At 43.1% G+C, this 20,006-nt stretch overlaps 1 protein-coding gene across 4 annotated transcripts in view; it reads left to right on the top strand.

The window, feature by feature from the left end:
* The first annotated feature begins 203 nt into the window (after window positions 1–203).
* GPD2 (glycerol-3-phosphate dehydrogenase 2) overlaps window positions 204–20,006 on the top strand; it is a 134,174-nt gene continuing 114,371 nt past the window's right edge. For 3 of the 4 annotated variants that reach the window (XR_003001960.1, XM_024735957.1, XM_024735955.1), the window contains exon 1: window positions 929–1,106. The gene's annotated coding sequence lies outside the window, so the exon portion shown is untranslated. Of the gene's footprint in view, window positions 418–928; window positions 1,107–20,006 lie in introns of those variants that run through there. The other variant, XM_024735956.1, reaches the window with a different exon arrangement.

Raw genomic sequence — 20,006 nt, 5'->3', positions numbered from 1 at the left:
CTGCGTCCTCCTTGGGCCCCCTTGGCCTCGCCTAGCACTTCTAGTGCCAAGTGGGCTGGGCATGCTCAGTGGGCAGGGTCGGTTCTCGGGGTGCAACTGGGAAGCTTGCGGCTCTGCTGCCCGGGCTCTCCCCTCCCCCCACCTGTAAGAGGCTGGGCCCGAGGAGCCCGTGCTCTGCATCCCACCCCCGGAAGCTTGGGCTTGGTTTTCCCTGCGGGTCTTCTCGCTGACATTCAGGCAGGGGTCAGGCGGCCGGGCGCGCCTCCAGAGCGCGCGGGGGGAGCACGGGCGAAGGCTTTGGGCTCTGACGGTGGGGTCCTAGGGGTCCGCCTGCCTCCCAGACGCGTTTCTAGGCCCAGGGAAGCCTGCCTGCCGAATAGGGGAAGCCAGATTCGGGGGCGGGTAACGAGAAATCAGGTAAGCCAGCCCCGCCGGTGTGCAGGCGGACGAGTGTCTCCTCTCTCCTGGGCAGGTGGCAAGGGCGGCCCACGAGGGGGAGGGCGGAGGAAATCCGACACCTCCGCCGTCTTCCCCCGGCCTAGCCCCGCCGAGGCTTCCCGGCCCGCCAGCCGGCTGGCGAGGCTGGGCGGAGGGTCTCGAGTGAGGCCGGGCGAGGACGCGGGCAGGACTTGGGGCCTGGGGCCAGGGCCACGCACACGCCGCGCCGCGGCCCATCCCCGCGGGCCCCGCGCCCAGGTCTAGTCATGTTCATTTGGAGGCGGAGACCTCGCTCGTTCTCTAACCGCTGGTTCGCAACGCTTCCCCGCCTTCCCGGCCGGGTCCCCCGCCTCCATTTCCGCGCTTCCCCGCTGGGTCGGCGGAGCCTGGGCCCGAGGTATCCGGCTGGATGTGGCGGTCGCGCCGCCGGGGTCGACCCTCAGGGAGGGGAGCGGGAGGCGCGAGTTTCGGGGGAGGCGGGGGCGCGGCTGCTCTGGTGCGTCGGGTTAACAGTCGCCCAGCTTGTTCGGGGCGAGTGACATCCACGCGCGCCTCGCTGCGAGTATCCGGACCGAGGCGCTAATTCGGGGGAGGCAGAGACTCCGCCCAGGCCCGCGGAAACGGGTGCTTCTGCTTTCTCTTCCCTCGCGCGAGAGGATCAATCTAAGGTGTGTGCTTCCTGGGAGACCCCCGTGCCCCCGCTCCCTGGGTTCTGGGGCGGGGGGTGGTCCCTCTCTGACCGGGTGGAGTCCGGTGTTGGGGTGGGTGGTGGCAGAATCTGGGGAAAGATTTAGAATTTTTCCGCACCGACAGAACGTGGGCTCATTCTTACCGGGAGCGGGGCGGTGGGGTAGAATACTTTTGCCTCCTTGGTTAAGTGGGAGGACTTTGGGGTGAGGGTTGATGTCTAAATGAAAGTTTGCTGCAAACTTTTGGCTTGTGGGTGCCGCTCGTCTGAAAAGAACTGTTGCTCCCTTCTGAAGCAAGGGAGGGAAAGATTCTAGAAGGGGACTGAGGCTTCTTTGAGATCTTAGCTGCTGGAGTGTGACAGTTTTAGGAGGAAATGGAAGGTGTACCCTGATGAACTTAAAACAGACCCCACTCCCCACGTAGTAACTTCTGCGTCAAAAATAGACTTGAAGCGTGCTTTGGTAGGAACGTATAGCCCTGTGAATGAAGGGCTGATCTGGAGCCCTTGACCTCTAGACTGCCTTCCATCTTCTGCCGGGGGGGGGGGCGGGGGGGGGGGCATTCACTCCGGGAACTGCCCTCCTCAGGAGTTCCAAAGAAGTTTACACATACAAGTTATCTTAGTGACGGGGGCCAACCCAAATTACACAACACTTTATAAATATCATGGGAAAGGGTGGGGACAGCTATAGAAATAGCTGACAACTAATTTAGTCAACTTTTATACTTGTATAAATAGGTATGGGATGGAAAAGTAGGTTCCACTGAGTCCTCATTGCTTAAAACAAAACAATTTTGCATACGTTCCCAAGTTTAATAGATGGAAGTTTTGGAGTGTGGAGGGTAATGGGAACTGCCACACGGGGGCCAGGCACTTCCTGGTAGCTACTGACCACTCTAGTCGCTGAGTGCCACAGTTCTTGCTGGCCATGGACTGAGTGCTGGATGCCATTGCTCAACGGATACCATGTGCAGCCTGGGGAACCTTATGATGAGCATGTTGGAACCCTCCTGCTTTTCTCATAGGGGGATTATGTCAAGTTACAACACTCCCTTGGTTTTTCCAAATCAACTCGTCACATTATGCAGTGGTACCTTAGTAATAATGGATAAAGTTGGAATTTGGGGTTTGAGAGCCAGCATTGTTGGAGCTGTCCATTCTGATGTCTCACATAGTCACTTTATTTTATAGACATTCTGAGCAGCATTAATACTCTGCTTCCTTCTCTCTGCCTCTGATTTATTAAAAGACGCAGTGGCTTAAGCTCAGTAATTGACAAGAGGGCCAATCGTCAATGCCTCGCCTCTTGTTTTTGTAACTATTTAATCGCAGAGATGTTTAGAAATATTTGACTATCATTGTACATAAGTCATATTGGTGAATAATTATAACTCTCAAATTATCCCGTTTGCTATTAGTTTCTGCTTTCATTACTAGAATGTACATTCTGTGAGAAGGCGTGGACTGCCTCACACACTTTCGTATTTCCAGTATCTAGAGTGGTGACTAGTTTGTGATAAATGTTTTCTCAATGAGCGACTAAACTGTGGGACAAACTCTAGCTGGATGTAGTGGGGGAAGAAAACCAGAGATTTTGGCTTTAGGGAAACTATTCAACCTCACTGGGCCTCAGTTGTCTCACTGACAAAATGTAGATAATAATAGATGGTATGACACGTAAAATCACTAGTGGTGTTCCTTTCAGGTAGTAGACTTCAAAATATTACTTTCTTCTTTCTTATATATTTTACTTTTTATATTCAAAAAGGGAAGACTTGGGGAAAGAATGCAGATAGTTGGATAATTTAGCTCTTGCATGTTGTGAATGAATTATCCAGGTTTTTTCCCCGTTAATTTGGTGTGTGTGATAGAAGGAAGGGGGAGGGGGAAGTTAGTGGCAGCTATGGTTATTAGAGACAGGAAACAATTTCCAGATCACTATGTAATTTCTCCTCTTTATTTTTTTAATGTGATGAAGTTTCTGCTCAGGTTTTCCAGAACTTGATTTTTTTTCTACTTGTCAACAACCAGACTCACTAGGTTGTCCTAAGTACAGAAACAACACTTTAGAAAGAGCATTAGGAATCAAACATCTGTAACACTTGGCTTCTTAAATGAACTTTTCTGTAGTCTTGTGCAGCATTATATAGTAACAAGATAAAGAAAAATATGGTTATCCTGCTTTTGAGAAGGTTAGAGTTCATTTAACAAGGTAGAACGTATAGATGTTGAACAGTTACAGACCAGCGTAAGATCTTGCATAGTACCGTACCCAATGGTTATGGAAGGGAGAGGTTAACATGCGCTCAAGTAGCTGGAGACAATTTTGTGGTGAAGAGAATATCACTTCAGCAACAGAGAGACTTAAAGTTTCCTGAAGATTACAGCGGATCATTTTTGTTTCAAGAATGTTTGCTATTTTGTACTTCAGTGTATTAAAAAGCCAAACAATCATATACTTTCAAAAGTAAACTTTCTATGGAAAAGCATATTAGAAACTTACAATACAATTCTGTACATGAACTAAATGATACTTTTCACTGTGTCTCTGAAGTTTTAAAGCCTAGGATTAGAGTTAAAAATTATAACTTTCCATTCTTGCCACTTTTAACACCCTTGCTTAAAACAAAGTGTCAGATGGCCTGCCTTTTACTCTCTCCAGTTGTATATAATAGGATATTGTTTTCATCTGAAGTTTCCGGGGAAAATTACTAGTCATTAAGTTTGGGATCCCCACAACTGGCTAATTTTAGATGGTGTTATAAAAGTGGTTTTAGATGCTTTTCAAAATACTCAGGAAATTCCATCAGGATTCATCACCTTTGAGATAAGAAGGCACCTTGGAAGTTGTTTTATAGAGGAAGAAGAAACTAATAAAAGGGTGTGTTGTATATTTCCTTGTTTTAGAATTGTTGACATGATGGGGGAAAGAAATGTAGGCAGGGGGGAGAGATGATCAGATTCAACTGCATGTGAGAAAAACAAGGGCCAACGTGGCTACAAGCCAGGAAATGTCGAACAACTTTAGACCTCTTCCTGTATTACCTGACCAGGGATTGATCTCAGGAGCATTTTAGGAAAAGGAAGCTTGAGGAGCTAATGGTTTGAATACCTGAGGATGTTGAGGTAATGACTGTGGTCAGAGTTTGTCTAGAACTCTAATTTTGTGTCCTGACGTGAATGTGACCATTTTTGTTTGTTTGTTTTGGTTTTTTTTTCCCCTTGTTTCCCAGGATTTTCACCTTTTTTTGGCAGTTCTTACTAGTTCTTTGGGTTAAATATTTCTTCCTATAACGTATCTGTGTTCTTATTTCCCATTTTTCAGTTCAAAATTTTCTGTTGATTCTTTTAAAATAAGGTTTCTGATTTGTGCAGCAGACAAAACATTGTTTCTGATTTTAATTAGGTCAAGCTCTGGTTCTGTTAGTTCACTAAAATTAGTGGGAAAAAAATTAACTAATAGAAAATGTTTCCCTCCTAAGTAAAAACTTATTGTGACAAAATGTATTAACAAAACTCTAAAGCATTACTTGGGGATATCTTTTACTTTTTCTGGCAAAATGAAATGATTACTGGTGTACTTTATTCTGTAGCAGTCAGATACTGTTAAAGTGTGAGCAATGACTGTTTCATTTAGATTTTTCTAGCCTCAGATTCTTTAAATAGTGATATATCCTCTATGGAATTTCATATTTGATTATCCACCTATATCCTTCAAACCCCACAAATTACAACAGAGAGGCTGTTTTCTGAAAATGAGATTTCTAGAAGCTGCTACTGTCAAATGACACGGGCTTCGAGTGTGACTCGCTGACACACGCTTAGAAAGCTTTATTACTTAACTCATACGCACCAGTGACCACTAAGTCTGGTTGGTTATTCACACTAGGAGCAAAAGTTGATGTTCAAGGTAAACATTTTAGGAAACTTTTTACTGGGATTTTATGAGTTTCAATAAAACACAATGAATTTCTACCTGTATTTGAAAAGCGATGAAAATAGTACGGCTCAGAGTACTAGGTTCTCGAAAGTCGTTTTCCTTTTGTTTAAACGGAAGAAAGAAAGGATGTTTTGTTTCGCTGCAGTAATATCAGAACTGCTTTGATCATATCACTCTTTGTTCCACCCTTCCATGGGTCACTCTGCCCTATTGCATTAAATTCTAAATATTTATCTTTGAATTCACGGACGTTTCCGGTCTTGCCCCAATATTAAACTTCTGCCCTTCTCTTCCTTGTGATCCAGTCCAACTGGACTACATGAAATTCTCTAGATCTGTTTTATTCCTACTGCTGCCCCTATGCTAATGTTCTTCCTTCTACTTTACCTCTTTAAAATCCGACCAATCCTTGAATGTCCCGACCACAGGCTACCAGTTTTGTGATGCTTTCCTTCACTACCCCAGTGAGAAGTGTATTGTACATTTCCTAAACTCTTCAACTACTCTTTTTATGCCACTCATAAGTATCTCATTTACTCCTCTGTATGGTCATTATTTGAAAACATGCATAATTTCCTTTCCTGCAGAAGATCATGCAGAGCAAGGGCTGGATCTTATACAATTTTATAGACCTCGTGTGCCCAACCCAAGTCCCTGCATGTGGGGACACCTAGTAAATAGTTGTTGAATGAATGATTGACTCATAATTCGCTCATCCCTTAATTACCAAGAATACCTGATAGAAATGGTTGGGGTGTGATTGGACAGCAGGTAACACACAGGCAGATGCATTTCAGATAATCAGTTAAACTGAATCTTTATCTTTTTTCAGGCCTCCCTATCTCCCTGTGCATTTGGCAGTTCTTATATCTAAAGGATATTTGTTTTAGGAGGAGGAAAGGAAATTGCTGCATTTGAACCAAAGTTATAAAAGCAATCTGTGAAGAAAATCAGTGGAGGAATCTGCAAATGAGGAGGTCATTTAAGATCTGCTAAGGAGTCACCTTTGTCAGGGCTCCTAGGGCTCCCTTCTCTTCACTAACTTCTCCCTTTTCCCCCCACCTGCCTACCTAATCCAATCTCTTAAGAAAGAATCCAGAAAATTAATTCATAACAAGATGACTGATAAAATTAGCTTGTCACTATGTCAAAGGTCTCTGGATTCTAAGGGGACAAAACCTTAGGGACCATTTATGTAGGCTACGTAGAAGGAGCTTTGGGGGTGGGCAAGTGTTTACTTCTCTGCATCCCTGGAGTCACATTATAGCCACCTGCCTGTGGCTTTGGTCAGTCTCTGCACCTGCCAATTTCTTCCTCTGTAAAATAAGGTGGCAGAACTGTGTGAATTTAAAGCCGTAAAAGCGTGAGGTGTTCTATTGCTCTTGTCGTGTCTTGCAAGGGGAAGCCAATCATGGTCAGTGGGCTCTGTTCACCTCTGGACCTGGCCTAACTTTTCCTCTTACTTCCCCGAGTTTGGGATGTCCTTTCTCTCAGCCTCTCCAGATGTGGCATTCACTTGGGAGGATGCTGCATTCCCTGCTTCTCCCTCCTGGCTTGTGCTCATAGGATCTGTTACAACAAATATCCTTTCACTTCTCTCTTTCTTTATGTTGCCCTTTTCCCCTATCCCAACCCACCATTAAGTAGCTGGGATATTTATCTAAAAATATATATATTCACAGAATTTTAAATAGGAAGGGGATTAAAGATCTAACCCAACACTGTCTTTTTATTATTGATAATAAATAATAATGATAAGTATCATTTAGAGCAATCACCTTTTTCTAGGCCCTGTGCTATGCACTTTGCACACATTATTTCATATATTGACAGTGAACCATGTTATATCACTGAGGAAACCGAGTTCCAAAGAATATAAGTGACTTACTCAAAGCCACAGTTATGTTCCAGTATGACAGAAACTCCCTTTTTTTTTTTTTTTGCTACTTTGGATTCCCCTGCTCGACTCATTGAACATTGCCTTTTAATACTTCACTTCCTAATACTTGGTGCTGTGGGTCAACAGTTTCCACCAGTGATGCTGAATTTGTTCAGACATTGAATGCATAGCACAGTACGCCTGCCTGAAACAATATTCCTTTTTTTTCTTGTTTTCCATGTTTTTCTTTATTTTTTTAATTTATTATTTTTATTGGAGTAAAATTGCTTTACAATGTTGTGTTAGTTTCTGCTGTACAGTGAAGTGAATCAGCTATATGTGTACATATATATCCCCTCCCTCTTGGACCTCCCTCCCACCCCCCCGTCCCACCCATCTAGGTCATCACAGAGCACCAAGCTGAGCTCCCTGTGCTCTACAGCAGGTTCCCATTAGCTATCTGTTTTACACATGGTAGTGTATTTATGTCAAACCTAATCTCCCAGTTTATCCTACCCTTCCCTTCCCCACCGTGTCCACATGTCTGTTCTCTACGTCTGTGTTTCTATTCCTGCCCTGCAAATAGGTTCATCTGTACCATTTTTCTAGATTGCAATATATGAATTAATATTCAAAAAGACACATGTACCCCAATGTTCATTGCAGCACTGTTTACAATAGCCAGGACATGGAAACAACCTAAATGTCCATCGACAGATGAATGGATAAAGAAGATGTGGTACATATATATAATGGAATATTTCTCAGCCATAAAAAGAAATGAAATTGGGTCATTTGTAGAGATGTGGATGGACCTAGAGTCTGTCATACAGAGTGAAGTAAGTCAGAAAGAGAAAAACAGTATTTCTTTTGATTTGACTTCTAGGAACCATGACATTGTTAAAATCCTCTTTAGTCTTAATGAATGTGAAAACAGCCTGCAACTTGGTATCAATCTGCATTTTCCACTCCTACACCTTGGTTTGTGAATGCTGGTGGGAAAATGAACACCATCATGCAAACTGGAGGCACCTACAAATTTATGTTCTCTAGCTTTAGCCACAGGGCAGTTCTTTTAACTTTGCCTGTTTCTAGACAGCATCTTTTCTTATTTCTCCCCGTAGTTTTTCCAAATCTTCTGCATTTTCTTTGAGCCTTTTATCCCACTGTGTGTTTCTTTACCAGAAGATGATCGTTAGTGGTTAGAGCAGACTAAACTGTTCTAACAGAAAGATCTGAAAATAGACAAAAGCACAAACACAACAGATGTTTATTTCTTGATCATGTCATAGTCTTGGTTGGTGGATGGCTTTCCTCTAATTGATGACTCAGGCATCCTGGAACCTTTCCTTTTCTGATTCTGCCATCCCTTAGGACTTTGTTTTCAAGCGTCTTCAGCTTCTCTGAAAGAGAAGAAGCATATTCACTTTCTAAATACTTAGTCTTGAAGCGAATGTAACAGTTCCACTCACATAGCATCAGCCAGAAATCAGGTGCGCAGTCACACCTGTCAACAAGGGGAGATTGGAAAGTCTAGTCTGGCTGGGAGAGGAAGAGATTATGGGTTTTGGGTGAAGAGTTAGCTGTACCTTTCACAGTGTCCTTGCCTCCTGTTATACTGAGAAAACAGAGATAGCATGTCAGTATTTTGATATCTTAATATTTTGTTCTTCTTTCCACATCTCCCCTGTATCTGAATATATTAACTCCATCATTAACTACCAACTTAGAGGTAGAGTTATCCAGAGTTTATGCTTTCCCCAGTACTCTAAATCCCCCATTTCTTCAGCTAGCTTACTATATGAAGTTTCTCCGTGTTCACCTGCATTTTAAGTATTTACAAGAATGTTCAAGATTCTCCCATCACAATAACAAACAAGACCAAATCCCAAAGCTATTCCTCCTCTCTTCACTCCCCTCTAGCTATATGCTCATTCTCTCCTTTCTTTCAAGCTACACTTCCTGAAAGTATTTTATATGTTGTTTTTCTACTTCATTACCTTTCATTCACCCCGCAACTGTTGAAAATTTGGCTTCTACCTTAGATGAATCTGTTCTTTTTATGATTATTGGTTTCTCCCCGACTGGCAAATCCATAGGAACTTACTGCTGGAAATTTCTGTGATTCTGCTGATTCCCTCCTTTGTGAAATTGAACTTTCACCAGGCTACCATGACACTTCATTCTTCTTTTGGACTACTACTTATGGGTCTCTTTGCAGCTTCTTCCCCTTGATGTTGTAGTTCCCAGGGTCTGTTCTTAGTTCACCGTCTTCTCATTGTAGATGTTCTCTGTACCATCAAGTATATCTATATCTTTGATTTCGATGATTTCAAATCAACATCCCCAACCAGACCTCTTCCTTGATTTCAGACTCAGTGGATATTTTCACAGTCAAGACAGGACTCATAATCCCCCTCCCTGCCCCCATGAGGTTTTTCCTCTCATTGAAGAGCACCACCATCCTTTCTCCCATCTGTAACATCCACTCATTTGTTAAGTTCCTCAGTCACCTAATATGTGCTAGGCATTTTTTTACAAATTAAAATTATAGTGGTGTGCAAAACAGATACAGTCTCTTCTCTTGTAGCATTTACATTGTCAGGGAGAGGAAAATTTTCCCCTCTACCTGTCTTGAGTTCCTGTGGCTGGATTAGTAACAAAATTGACATAAGACATTAACAGGAGAAAAACAAATTTTAATTCATGCACTCAGAGGTCTCATTGAAATGGGACATAAGAAGTGGCCAAAGCAGGCAGCTTTTATATTTTTAGACAAAGAAACAATAAATTTGTGAGGAATTGACAGGACAAAGAAATTTAGGTCTTGGTGCTCAATTAGTAAGGAACCTAACCAGAGTTTGGGCTTGAAGAAGTAACCAGGTTTGTTTATAGAGGCATCTCTGCCCAAATTCCCTATCTCTGGCCTAAAGGGTGTCCTACTTTCAGATTCAGGGAGTGTACCTTTCACATGAGAGATTTATTTCTTACTTTCAGGGAGACAGAAAGGAGAGTCAGACTGTCCCTCTTGCATTCACCATTTCTTAAGGAACTTGAATCCAAAATAATTAATATACCATTGTGCATATTTTGGGGTGGCCTGCCCTGAGCCCTAGCAACATTCTGGGGGGTGCAAGGAAGAAATAATAATGATGAAATAAAGATGAGATGTATGAGCTGATGAGAGCTGTGATTAGCTTGGATTTAGATGGTTTGGGAAGGCCTCTCTGAGGAGCTGACATTTGAGCCGCGTCCTGAGTGAGCAGAAGCTAGCTGTACAGAGTTGAGCAAAGCATTCCAGGCAGAGGAGACAGCTGGTGCCAAAACCCTAATTGTATTCTTGATGAATCTGATGGGCAGAAGAAGGTAAATAAACCCAGAACTTCGCGAGAGGCAGAGGTATCTGTATTAGTTTCCCGTGGCTGTTAAACAAATGACCGGAAGCTTGGTGGCTTAAAACAACAGAAACGTATTCTCTCTTCGTTCAGGAGGCCGGAAGTCCAAAATCAGTATTCCTGGGCCAAAATCAAGGTGTTGGCAGGCCATGCTCCCTTCTGAGGCTCTGGGGGAGAATCTGTTCCTTGTTTCTTTCAGCTGCCAGTGGCTCCCTGCATTCATCAAGTTTTGGCTGCATCACTCTGGTCTTCGCCCCTGTGGTCACATTGCCTTCTTCTCTTCTGTGTGTGTCAAATCTCCCTTTTGCTTCCCTCTTATAAAGACACATGTGATTGCATTTGGGGCTCACTCTGATAATTCAGGATAATCTCTCCACTCAAGATCCTTTATTTAAACACATTTGCAAAGTCTTTTTTTTTGGTTGTTGTTGTATAAGATAACACTCATGGGTACCAGGATTTAGGATGTGGATATCTTTACACTGCCACTACTCAACCTACCATAGTGTCTAAGAGAATCTTTAAAAAGTAGGCAAGGGCCAGATCCTATAGAGCTGTACAAGCCAGGATAAGGCATTTAGATTTCTTTCTGAGGTTATATAAGCCTTTGGAGGATTATGTGCTGGTAAATGACTTTTTTTTTTTCCATTATGTCTTTCCAAGAAGAAAAATTAAGTTGAAATTAATTAATTAAAATTTTAAATTAATATTTCCCTAGCAAGAATGTATTCCTTAAATATAAAAACTAAGATTTTGTTGGGTAGAGATGAGCTTTGGAGGACCACAGCTCATTATAATATGTAAGATTTTTCACCGTTCTGCCCCAAGAACCAACTTTGTCCCCTTGTGAGTGTTGCTGTTCCCATTGAGCCTGTGTGCTATCAAAGGCTGAACTGGTTACACAAAGTGGACTGGATTGTGGTAAGTGGGGGAGGGAAGATTGGATGCAGGACTCCAGTTTAGAGTCTATTTTAGTTGCCCAACTAAGGAATTATAGTTGTATGAACGAGCAGGTGTTAAAGATGGAAAGAAGTGGATGGATTTAGGATTTGATTTTGCAACCAAGTGAGTTGACTGAACTTTCTGATAGATTAATTCTCTGGGGAGAGGAAACAAGAATTGAGACAAAGGCTTACACTTTTTACTTGAACAGCTGGGCCATAAACTGAGAAGAGGAGAATTGGGAGAGAAGCAATTCATGTACCTGAAGGAAGATGTAAAATGTTCTGTTTTGGCCGTGCTAAGTTTGAGGTGCTTCTTAGACATTCCTTTGGAGATGTCAGTTAGACAATTGGATAAATGGAGTCTGGAGATTCTGGGAGGGGTTTTGGCTGAAGATATGGAGCTAGAAGTTATTTGCATATAGTTGTATTTGATACTGGATGGAATTACCTGTGGAGAGTGTGTAGATAGAGAAGTGGGCCATTGGAGCCCTGTATTAGGCAGAAGAGGAGAAGGAGTTGCCAGTGGGGCAGGAGGGAAACCGGGAGGGTGTGGTATCCCTGAAGTTAAGAATTCAAAGTGTTTTTAAAAGGAGACATTAAAATGTTTTTAAAAGCTTATTGGGTTGAGTTGTGGAAGTAGAGACAGTGCTTAGAGACAACTCTTTCAAGTAATTGTGTCATGAAGAGAAGCTGAGAAATGGAAAAGTTCCTGGAAGAAGTTCCTGGTTAAGGGAGGGTTCCTTAGAACCAGAGAGTAATAGAATGAGTTTAAGTAGAGAGGAAATGATGGAATGATTAACTAGAGAGGAAAAACTGATGACGGCGGGAGAGAGTGATGGATAACTGTTTGAGTACAGTTCTTGAAGAGGCAAGAAGGGAGATTTAGGGACAGATGAAGAGGTTGGTCTTCACTAGGATCAGGAACATTTCATTCATAGTAAAAGGAAGCTCTGCAGACAGAATGGGTACAGAGCTGATAGGTCATGGTTTGAGTGGTGGGAAGATAGAGTTCTTATCTCATGGCTCTCCTTTCCCAATGACGTGTGATGATGTTGGGGTAGGATGGGGTGAAACAGGTTTGGGAAAAGAGGAGATTTGAATTGGCTATTTTGAAACACCCTGGAAAATGTAATAGGATTGCTATTAGGTCAACGTGGATTGCCCATTAGAGACTTGTAGCCATGAATTTAATTGAGGCTAGTTGTGGATGTGGTTCTTTCTTCAGGCAGTTTCTTTAGCTGTTTAGGTAGAGGTGTAGAGCAGGCAGATAGCTGGGCTTAATCAACTTGAGTATTTTCCAGGTAAGTAAGAAGCAGGAAGAGAGGACCAAGGGCGTTAAGGGTGCTTTTTGCAAAGCAGAGTTTACAGTGATGGACCTTGACCACAAGCTGGACAAAAAGGGAAGTGCATGTGTAACTGATAGTGTGGAAATTGCCAATGGATTGGGAAACCAGATAATGCCAAGAAGATGCTGGAATGGAAATACCAGAGTAGATGAGCTGGAAAAAGAGAAGGTGTTGTTCACATGTAAGATGCTTGAAGCTGAAGTCTCAGAGCTGGTGCAAGTAATCATAATGCTAAATCAGAGGTTATGACAATGAGAGCAGGTGGCTGAGGCAGGGTCAAAGAGAAGACCGTCAGAGGTGAGGTGCTTTAGGAACTGGGGCCTCCATGTGGATGTAGAAGACAGCAGAAGTGAAGACAGTTATGAGTTTGGAAAGGGAAACAGCCAGGTGCTTAGATCATCAGCGAATGAGAGGAAACACCAGTAGATGGGTAGATGACAGCAAGAAGGGGTGATGGGTGGTAAGTATAATGACATGAACTTCAAAACAGGTAAGATTTTTGACAAACAACCCAATCCAAAAATGAGCAGAAGACCTAAATAGACATTTCTCCAAAGAAGACATACAGATGGCCAAGAAGCATATGAAAAGCTGCTCAACATCACTAATTATTAGAGAAATGCAAATCAAAACTACAATGAGGTATTACCCCACACCAGTTAGAATGGGCATCCTCAGAAAATCTACAAACAACAAATGCTGGAGAGGGTGTGGAGAAGAGGGAACCCTCTTGCATTGTTGGTGGGAATGTTAATTGATACAGCCACTATGGAGAACGGTATGGAGGTTCCTTAAAAAACTAAAAATAGAATTACCATATGATACAGCAATCCCACTACTGGGCATATACCCAGAGAAAACCATAATTCAAAAAGACACATGCACCCCAATGTTCATTGCAGCACTATTTACAATAGCCAGGTCATGGAAGCAACCTAAATGCCCATCGACAGATGAATGGATAAAGAAGAAGTGGTACATATATACAATGGAATATTATGCAGCCATAAAAAGGAACGAAATTGGGTAATTTGTTGAGATGTGGATGGATCTAGAGACTGTCATACAGAGTGAAGTAAGTCAGAAAGAGAAAAACAAATATCGTATATTAACGCATGTATGTGGAACCTAGAAAAATGGTACAGATGAACCGGTTTGCAGGGCAGAAATTGAAACGCAGATGTAGAGAACAAATGTATGGACACCAAGGGAGGAAAGGGTTGGGGGTGGTGGTGGTGGTGTGATGAATTGGGAGATTGGGATTGACATGTATACACTGTGTATAAAATTGATGACTAATAAGAACCTGCTGTATAAAATTCAAAAATTCAAAAAAAAAAACAACAGGTAAGATTTTTGAAAGAGGATAGAGGAGAAATTGGAAGGTGAAATGGTGAGACACTTAATAATCTCCAGGCTGGGGGATTTGCAGAATAGAAGCAGGCGTCTAACTCAAAGTACTTACAACTAAAATGGAGTGGGTACTGCAGATACAGATCTTTAGTCTGGGGTGGGGTCCTGGAGCCTTTTGTGAAGCTAGACATTAACTCTTTAATCACTTAATCACTTAATCATAGGAAGGTCCTAGGAAAGGGGCTAGTTATCACCTGGTTCAGAGATGTTTTGATATTTTAGCAACTGGTACAGCCATCCCTGTTTATCCTGGCTAAATGCTGGACTTAAATATGAGAGTATAAACAACCTCCCTTTAATGGGGTGCTGTGAAAACAGTGTAGGTAGGCTTCAGCCTTCAAAGTTCAGATGAAATCTTGCTTTCTCCATGTTTTCAGGGTATTGCCTGATGAAAGGAACATCTAGAGAAGAAAAGGATAGCGTTTGAGTTCTAGAGGGCTTAACTGGGAAGGAGAGAGGTCTGAGAAGGTGAGAAATGGGGCAGGTCGGGCTTCTGGTGATGACGGAGGTAGAGAGGATTGTGCAGCATGCTAGGATTAGTCCTGTGATGTCCTGCGGGGAGCTGGTTGCAGACATCTGGCAGCTCCTGTTGATGTGGTGGCCAAGGGTGAGCAAAAGCCTCCTCAGAATACCTGTAGCCCTAGGGCATCTCCTGATGGCTTGGTGGCCAACTGGAGTATAAAGGCCTGCTTGGGGACTGCTCTCAAGTGGCCAGGAGCGCCAGGTGCTCTGAGAGCCTCTTTCTCAGCCAAAATGGTGGTGCAACCCCTGGGGGAGGTGCTTTCTCCTATTAGGCAGAAGCTAAGGCGTGCTGCTTCTGGGGACCATAATCAGAGTCAAACGTATTTAGACTGTGTGCTCTCCATTCTTGTTACTGTCATTGGCTTAGTATATGGACCCTTAGGAGTTTGTGCTGGGATGTTTACAACCAGTCTCCTGATTTCCCTTCTCCCAGATGCGTGTGGTTTTAATTTATCTCCCAGCACTGCTTCTGGTAGTGGGGAGTGGGGAGGATGGTCTTTAAATTCAAATGTGTTTATCCATCCTACTAGGAATGTTGTGAGGATTAATATAACATGTATCAACCGACTAGCACGGTCCTTGTAACACAGTGTGTAGCCAACAAATATGCTTAAAAGCTTTCTTTGGTGATCCATTGCTTACTGGAGAAAGACCAAAATCCTTTGATTGGCACATAAGCTCTCCAGAGATTTTACCCTTGCTTGCCTGTTCAGCCTCCTCACCTCCTCACTTATAACTATTGCATACCATCCTGCTCTCTTGACATACATATTGCACCCCCTTGTTCTTGAAAATGCAATATTCATTCATACAGTCATGTCTTTGCTCGTGTTCACTTGGAACTGTTGAACCTTCAACATTTGATTAATTATTGCTTTCTCTACAAATCTGCCCTGATGATGTTTCCTATCTCCCCTTAATTACCCCCATGGGTAATTACTCCCTTAGCCCCTAGTCCAAGCCTTATTTATATCACTCATATTTGTTTTAGAATCTTCTTCTGCAAGTTGTGACTTCCTTAAAGACAGAAACTATAAATTATTCACATTTGTTTACTCACAGTCTTAACACAGTGGGTGCTGAATGAATATGTTGAATAAAGGAAAACTCAATACATATCTAAGTTTACATATGGCCTCTCTGTTATAAAATATAAACTATATTTTGTGTACCATCTTTTTCTTTTTTTTTTTTTGCGGTACGCGGGCCTCTCACTGCTGTGGCCTCTCCCGTTGCGGAGCATAGGCTCCGGACGCGCAGGCTCAGCGGCCATGGTTCACGGGCCCAGCCGCTCCGCGGCATGTGGGATCTTCCCAGACCAGAGCATGAACCCACGTCCCCTGCATCGGCAGGCGGACTCTCAACCACTGCGCCACCAGGGAAGCCCCCATCTTTTTCTTTAATAGTGGAGGCAAATTTTCTGACGAAGCAGAGGACAGAGGAAAATTGGTGACCATGTAGTTAGTGAGTAGGCAGACTTAGTCCTGTGTTCTTTTTCTTTTACCGAGTGACTTTTATTTGAGTTATCCAGTGATTTGTTCACCATCGTCATTGCTTTATGTTGAGTTGTAATCATTAACTTTTGCAGTTATACCCCCAAAGAACCTCAGACAAATGTGGGTTTCTGGTGTTGGTTCGGTATGCTTGACCGGGTGGTTTCCAGTGCCCGCTTACAATTGCAGGTTTGGAGTCTTTGAGAACCTTGGTCAAGATGTTCAATTCCTTTTAGGTCTCTTCAGACCTTGGTTCCCTTGATCCTATGAACTGATTAATTATATTTAACAAAGAATTGAGAGCTTCCCAGGTGGCGCAGTGGTTGAGAATCTGCCTGCCATTGCAGGGGACACGGGTTCGAGCCCTGGTCTGGGAAGATCCCACATACCGCGGAGCAACTAGGCCCGTGAGCCACAACTACTGAGCCTGCGCATCTGGAGCCTGTGCTCCGCAACAAGAGAGGCCGCGATAGTGAGAGGCCTGTGCACCGCGATGAAGAGTGGCCCCCGCTTGCCACAACTAGAGAAAGCCCTCACACAGAAACGAAGACCCAACACAGCAAAAATAAATTAATTAATTAATAAACTCCTACCCCCAACATCTTCTAAAAAAAAAAAAGAATTGAGATAATGTAAATCAAACATCAGCAATCAGAATCTAGTCAGAAAAGGGTGGGAAGAGCAAATGTGAGATGAGGTGGCAGGAGTGAGTCACTTCTTGTTGTCAGTGGACTAAGAGTGGCGGTAAGAGGGCAAAGGTGGGTTGAGGGGTGATGGACGTGTCTGTGGGGAGCGGGCGGGATTGTGTGGACATGGGTAAAGGTGGTTTGGAGGATACAATAGACTGTTGGCTAGTGGTTGGCATGCACTGAATGAATGGCCAAACAAGACTCTTTGGGCACTTAAATGACTGTTGTTCCTAGGTTCTTGCTATGTAGTTAGTCAGAGTCATGGTGTATGTTTTTACATCTTGGGATAAGGGCATGATCCTAAGAAGGGACACATTCTTGAGAAATATCTCAGTTTCTTTAAAAATACATTGACTCATAGAGTTGACTGTTTTGGTAGCATTTTGTTTTTATATTAGTATTTTTTTCCAAGGTAGAGGGTGTTCAATGTTTGTGATAGAGCCAGAAAGCAATTCCTCACCCTCTCTGAACTAACAATAAATACCAGGAAATATTCTGAATAGAGGACAAAAAACCACTCTTATGGGTCAAAGTTTTCCCAGTGACTTGGGTTAACTCAGGACACAAACCTTACATCAAGCGTCTTACAGAGACGGTTTTAAATCCACTGACTGACTGAGCTATTGGAGATAGACTGTAAACATTGGATTCCACACGCTCAGAGTCTAACCTGAAACAAAAGAGCCTGCTGCGTCCTGTGACCTCTGGAACAGCTAACCTGTGGCCTGGAGTCAGATCTGCGTTAGATGCTGGGCTTTACAGGGTTTTTATTTATTTATTTAATTATTATTTTTTTTTAAAGAAGATGTTGGGGGTAGGAGTTTATTAATTAATTTATTTATTTTTGCTGTGTTGGGTCTTCGTTTCTGTGCGAGGGCTTTCTCTAGTTGTGGCGAGTGGGGGTCACTCTTCACTGCGGTGCGCGGGCCTCTCACTATTGTGGCCTCTCTTGTTGCGGAGCACAAGCTCCAGACGCGCAGGCTCAGTAGTTGTGGCTCACGGGCCTAGTTGCTCCGCGGTATGTGGGATCTTCCCAGACCAGGGCTCGAACCCGTGTCCCCTGCATTAGCAGGCAGATTCTCAACCACTGCGCCACTAGGGAAGCCCAGGGTTTTTATTTTTGATAGAACGCTCCACAAATAATGGTATCCGTTCTGTGGAAAAGAATGTTTATTTGGGGGAGAGATGCTAGAGAAATGCTGGAGAGACCTGCCTACTATTTTTTTTTTTCAAGGGAAATGGTTGACAGGATTCATTTCCCCAACCTGGGAGTCTTAAGTGCACTTGCTTGGTCAGAGCCAAGTGCTGCTTGGGCTAAAGCTAGGTTACGGCTGCCTTTGTTCTCTCTAACCACAGTCTGTATCGCCCTGTTCAGCACTGCATGTGTGGGGACCCATTGCAGGTTACGTATGAGTAATGGGAGTTGTTGACAGCAGATATACTTCTACACTTCATGTACATTATCTCAAATTTTCAACGTAAGTTGCGAAACAGATGAAGTTTTATGCATGAGAAGACGAAAGCTCACAGTCAGTCACACAGCTAGTAAGTGACTGAGTTGGAATTCAATCCAGGTGGGGTCTCTGATGACCTCTACACTGGCTACCTCCTGCAGAGAATGTTCTGTTGACTGGTCAGTGGTGTGGTTTGAATATGCCAAGGACAGCACCCTATGACAGAAGGATCCCAGTTATGCCTAGGGGAGTAGCTGTGTTCCTGTGTGTAAGCTCTGAATTGTCACGGGCCAGGGAAAGGGAGAGCGTGTTGACCTCCGTCTAGGATGGTCTGTGCTTTCTCCGTGTACCTGTGGCTTCCTTCAGGGCTGGCACCGTGGAGGGGTCCCCTGGGTTTGTTGTTGGCTGAAGAGTTTCTATGTTTATGGAGTTGAACCCTGGGGAACACTAAATGCCAGTAAGTTCGATCAGGTTTGCAGTCACTGGTTTGATTAGTTGTTGGGATTTCTGAGACTTTAAATTCCTGAGACGATGTAATCTGAAATAACTAGAAATTCAAGACTAGTTTAGGGGTAGCTTAACTCAGACTTAAATAGTTATTGTGTCAGATGCTCAAGGCAAATTCATCCCAGTTAGGGTAGAGACTGTTCTTCAGAATAAGGTAGATAATTCTGTGACATATTCTAGTTCTTCTACCAAGAGTCCTAATAAATTCTAAAGGCAAAATACCCTTTTCCTTCTCTGTGTGGGTCTTTTACTCTATCTAGTTCATTAAAGATGAGAAAAGTTGCGTAACAGGAAAATCACTCAAGTAGTGGTCAAATGATATGGGATTTAGTCAAATGTCAGCCATCTATCTGCACGGTGCTCTTTAGAGCTCTTTTTTTTTTCTCTCTCTCTTTTCTCTCACTCACACATACACACACATAGATTGGTTTTTTTTTTTTCTTATTACAAGAATAACATGTGATCATTTTAGAAATTTAAAAAGATACACACAAGGAAGATAATAAAAATGACTTTCAACCGTACTATTCAAAGATGAGGTTTTAAATATTTTGGGGTATGTCCTTCTAGCCTTTATGTGTGTGTGTGTGTGTGTATGCACATATACTTTAAAACAGAAACACACAGATACTATTTTATCTACTTTTGTTCTCTTCATAATTAATTTTCTATTGCCCATTACCCCATCTCTATCCAGAGTGTAATTAACCCAGAAAGAATTAATTCCTAAGCAGTCAAGAAATTCTAGAATGTGTAACTTACTTAAGGCTGTCCACTTATTTCTAGATATTTATAATTATTACTAGCATAAAAATGTTGCTTTTTCAAGTCAGAGTGGGGTAAGAGGATGGCAGTCATTTTGGCCTGGTGAGTGACCTACCCTTGTGGTCCAGTTTGGATGGGAAAAATGGCAGGAGACTCTGGAGAGCAGAAAGCCAAACTTATGGGGTCTAGCAATGCATGAAAAAGGAAATGTCTAGATGATCTCAATCTTTTATGTGAGGAATCTGAAGTCCAGAAAACTCAGGTGGCTTTGTTGAGGCTGAGATTGTCGCAGGGTGGGGGTCTGGCTCCGGTTGCTGACTGCCTGTCTGTGATCGCTGCAGAGCCTCAAGATACAGCCTGAAAAACAAACCGCGCTCTTGCTGCTGCCAAACTAATGACCAAGGGAGTAGGCACAAGTGCACTGGGTGAGGTCATGCCTGAAGGTCGCTGCGTGGATGTTGGAACCTGGCATTTTGACAGGAGTCCTATTAGAAATACCATTTTGTAAGTCATTTTTTAAGTCCTGACGG

The sequence above is a fragment of the Neophocaena asiaeorientalis genome, unplaced genomic scaffold (assembly GCF_003031525.2).
Source record: "Neophocaena asiaeorientalis asiaeorientalis breed wild unplaced genomic scaffold, Neophocaena_asiaeorientalis_V1.1 scaffold72, whole genome shotgun sequence".
NCBI lineage: Eukaryota > Metazoa > Chordata > Mammalia > Artiodactyla > Phocoenidae > Neophocaena > Neophocaena asiaeorientalis.
The sequence above is the reverse complement of the archived record's forward strand: the minus strand, read 5'-3'. Positions and strand labels throughout refer to the sequence as shown.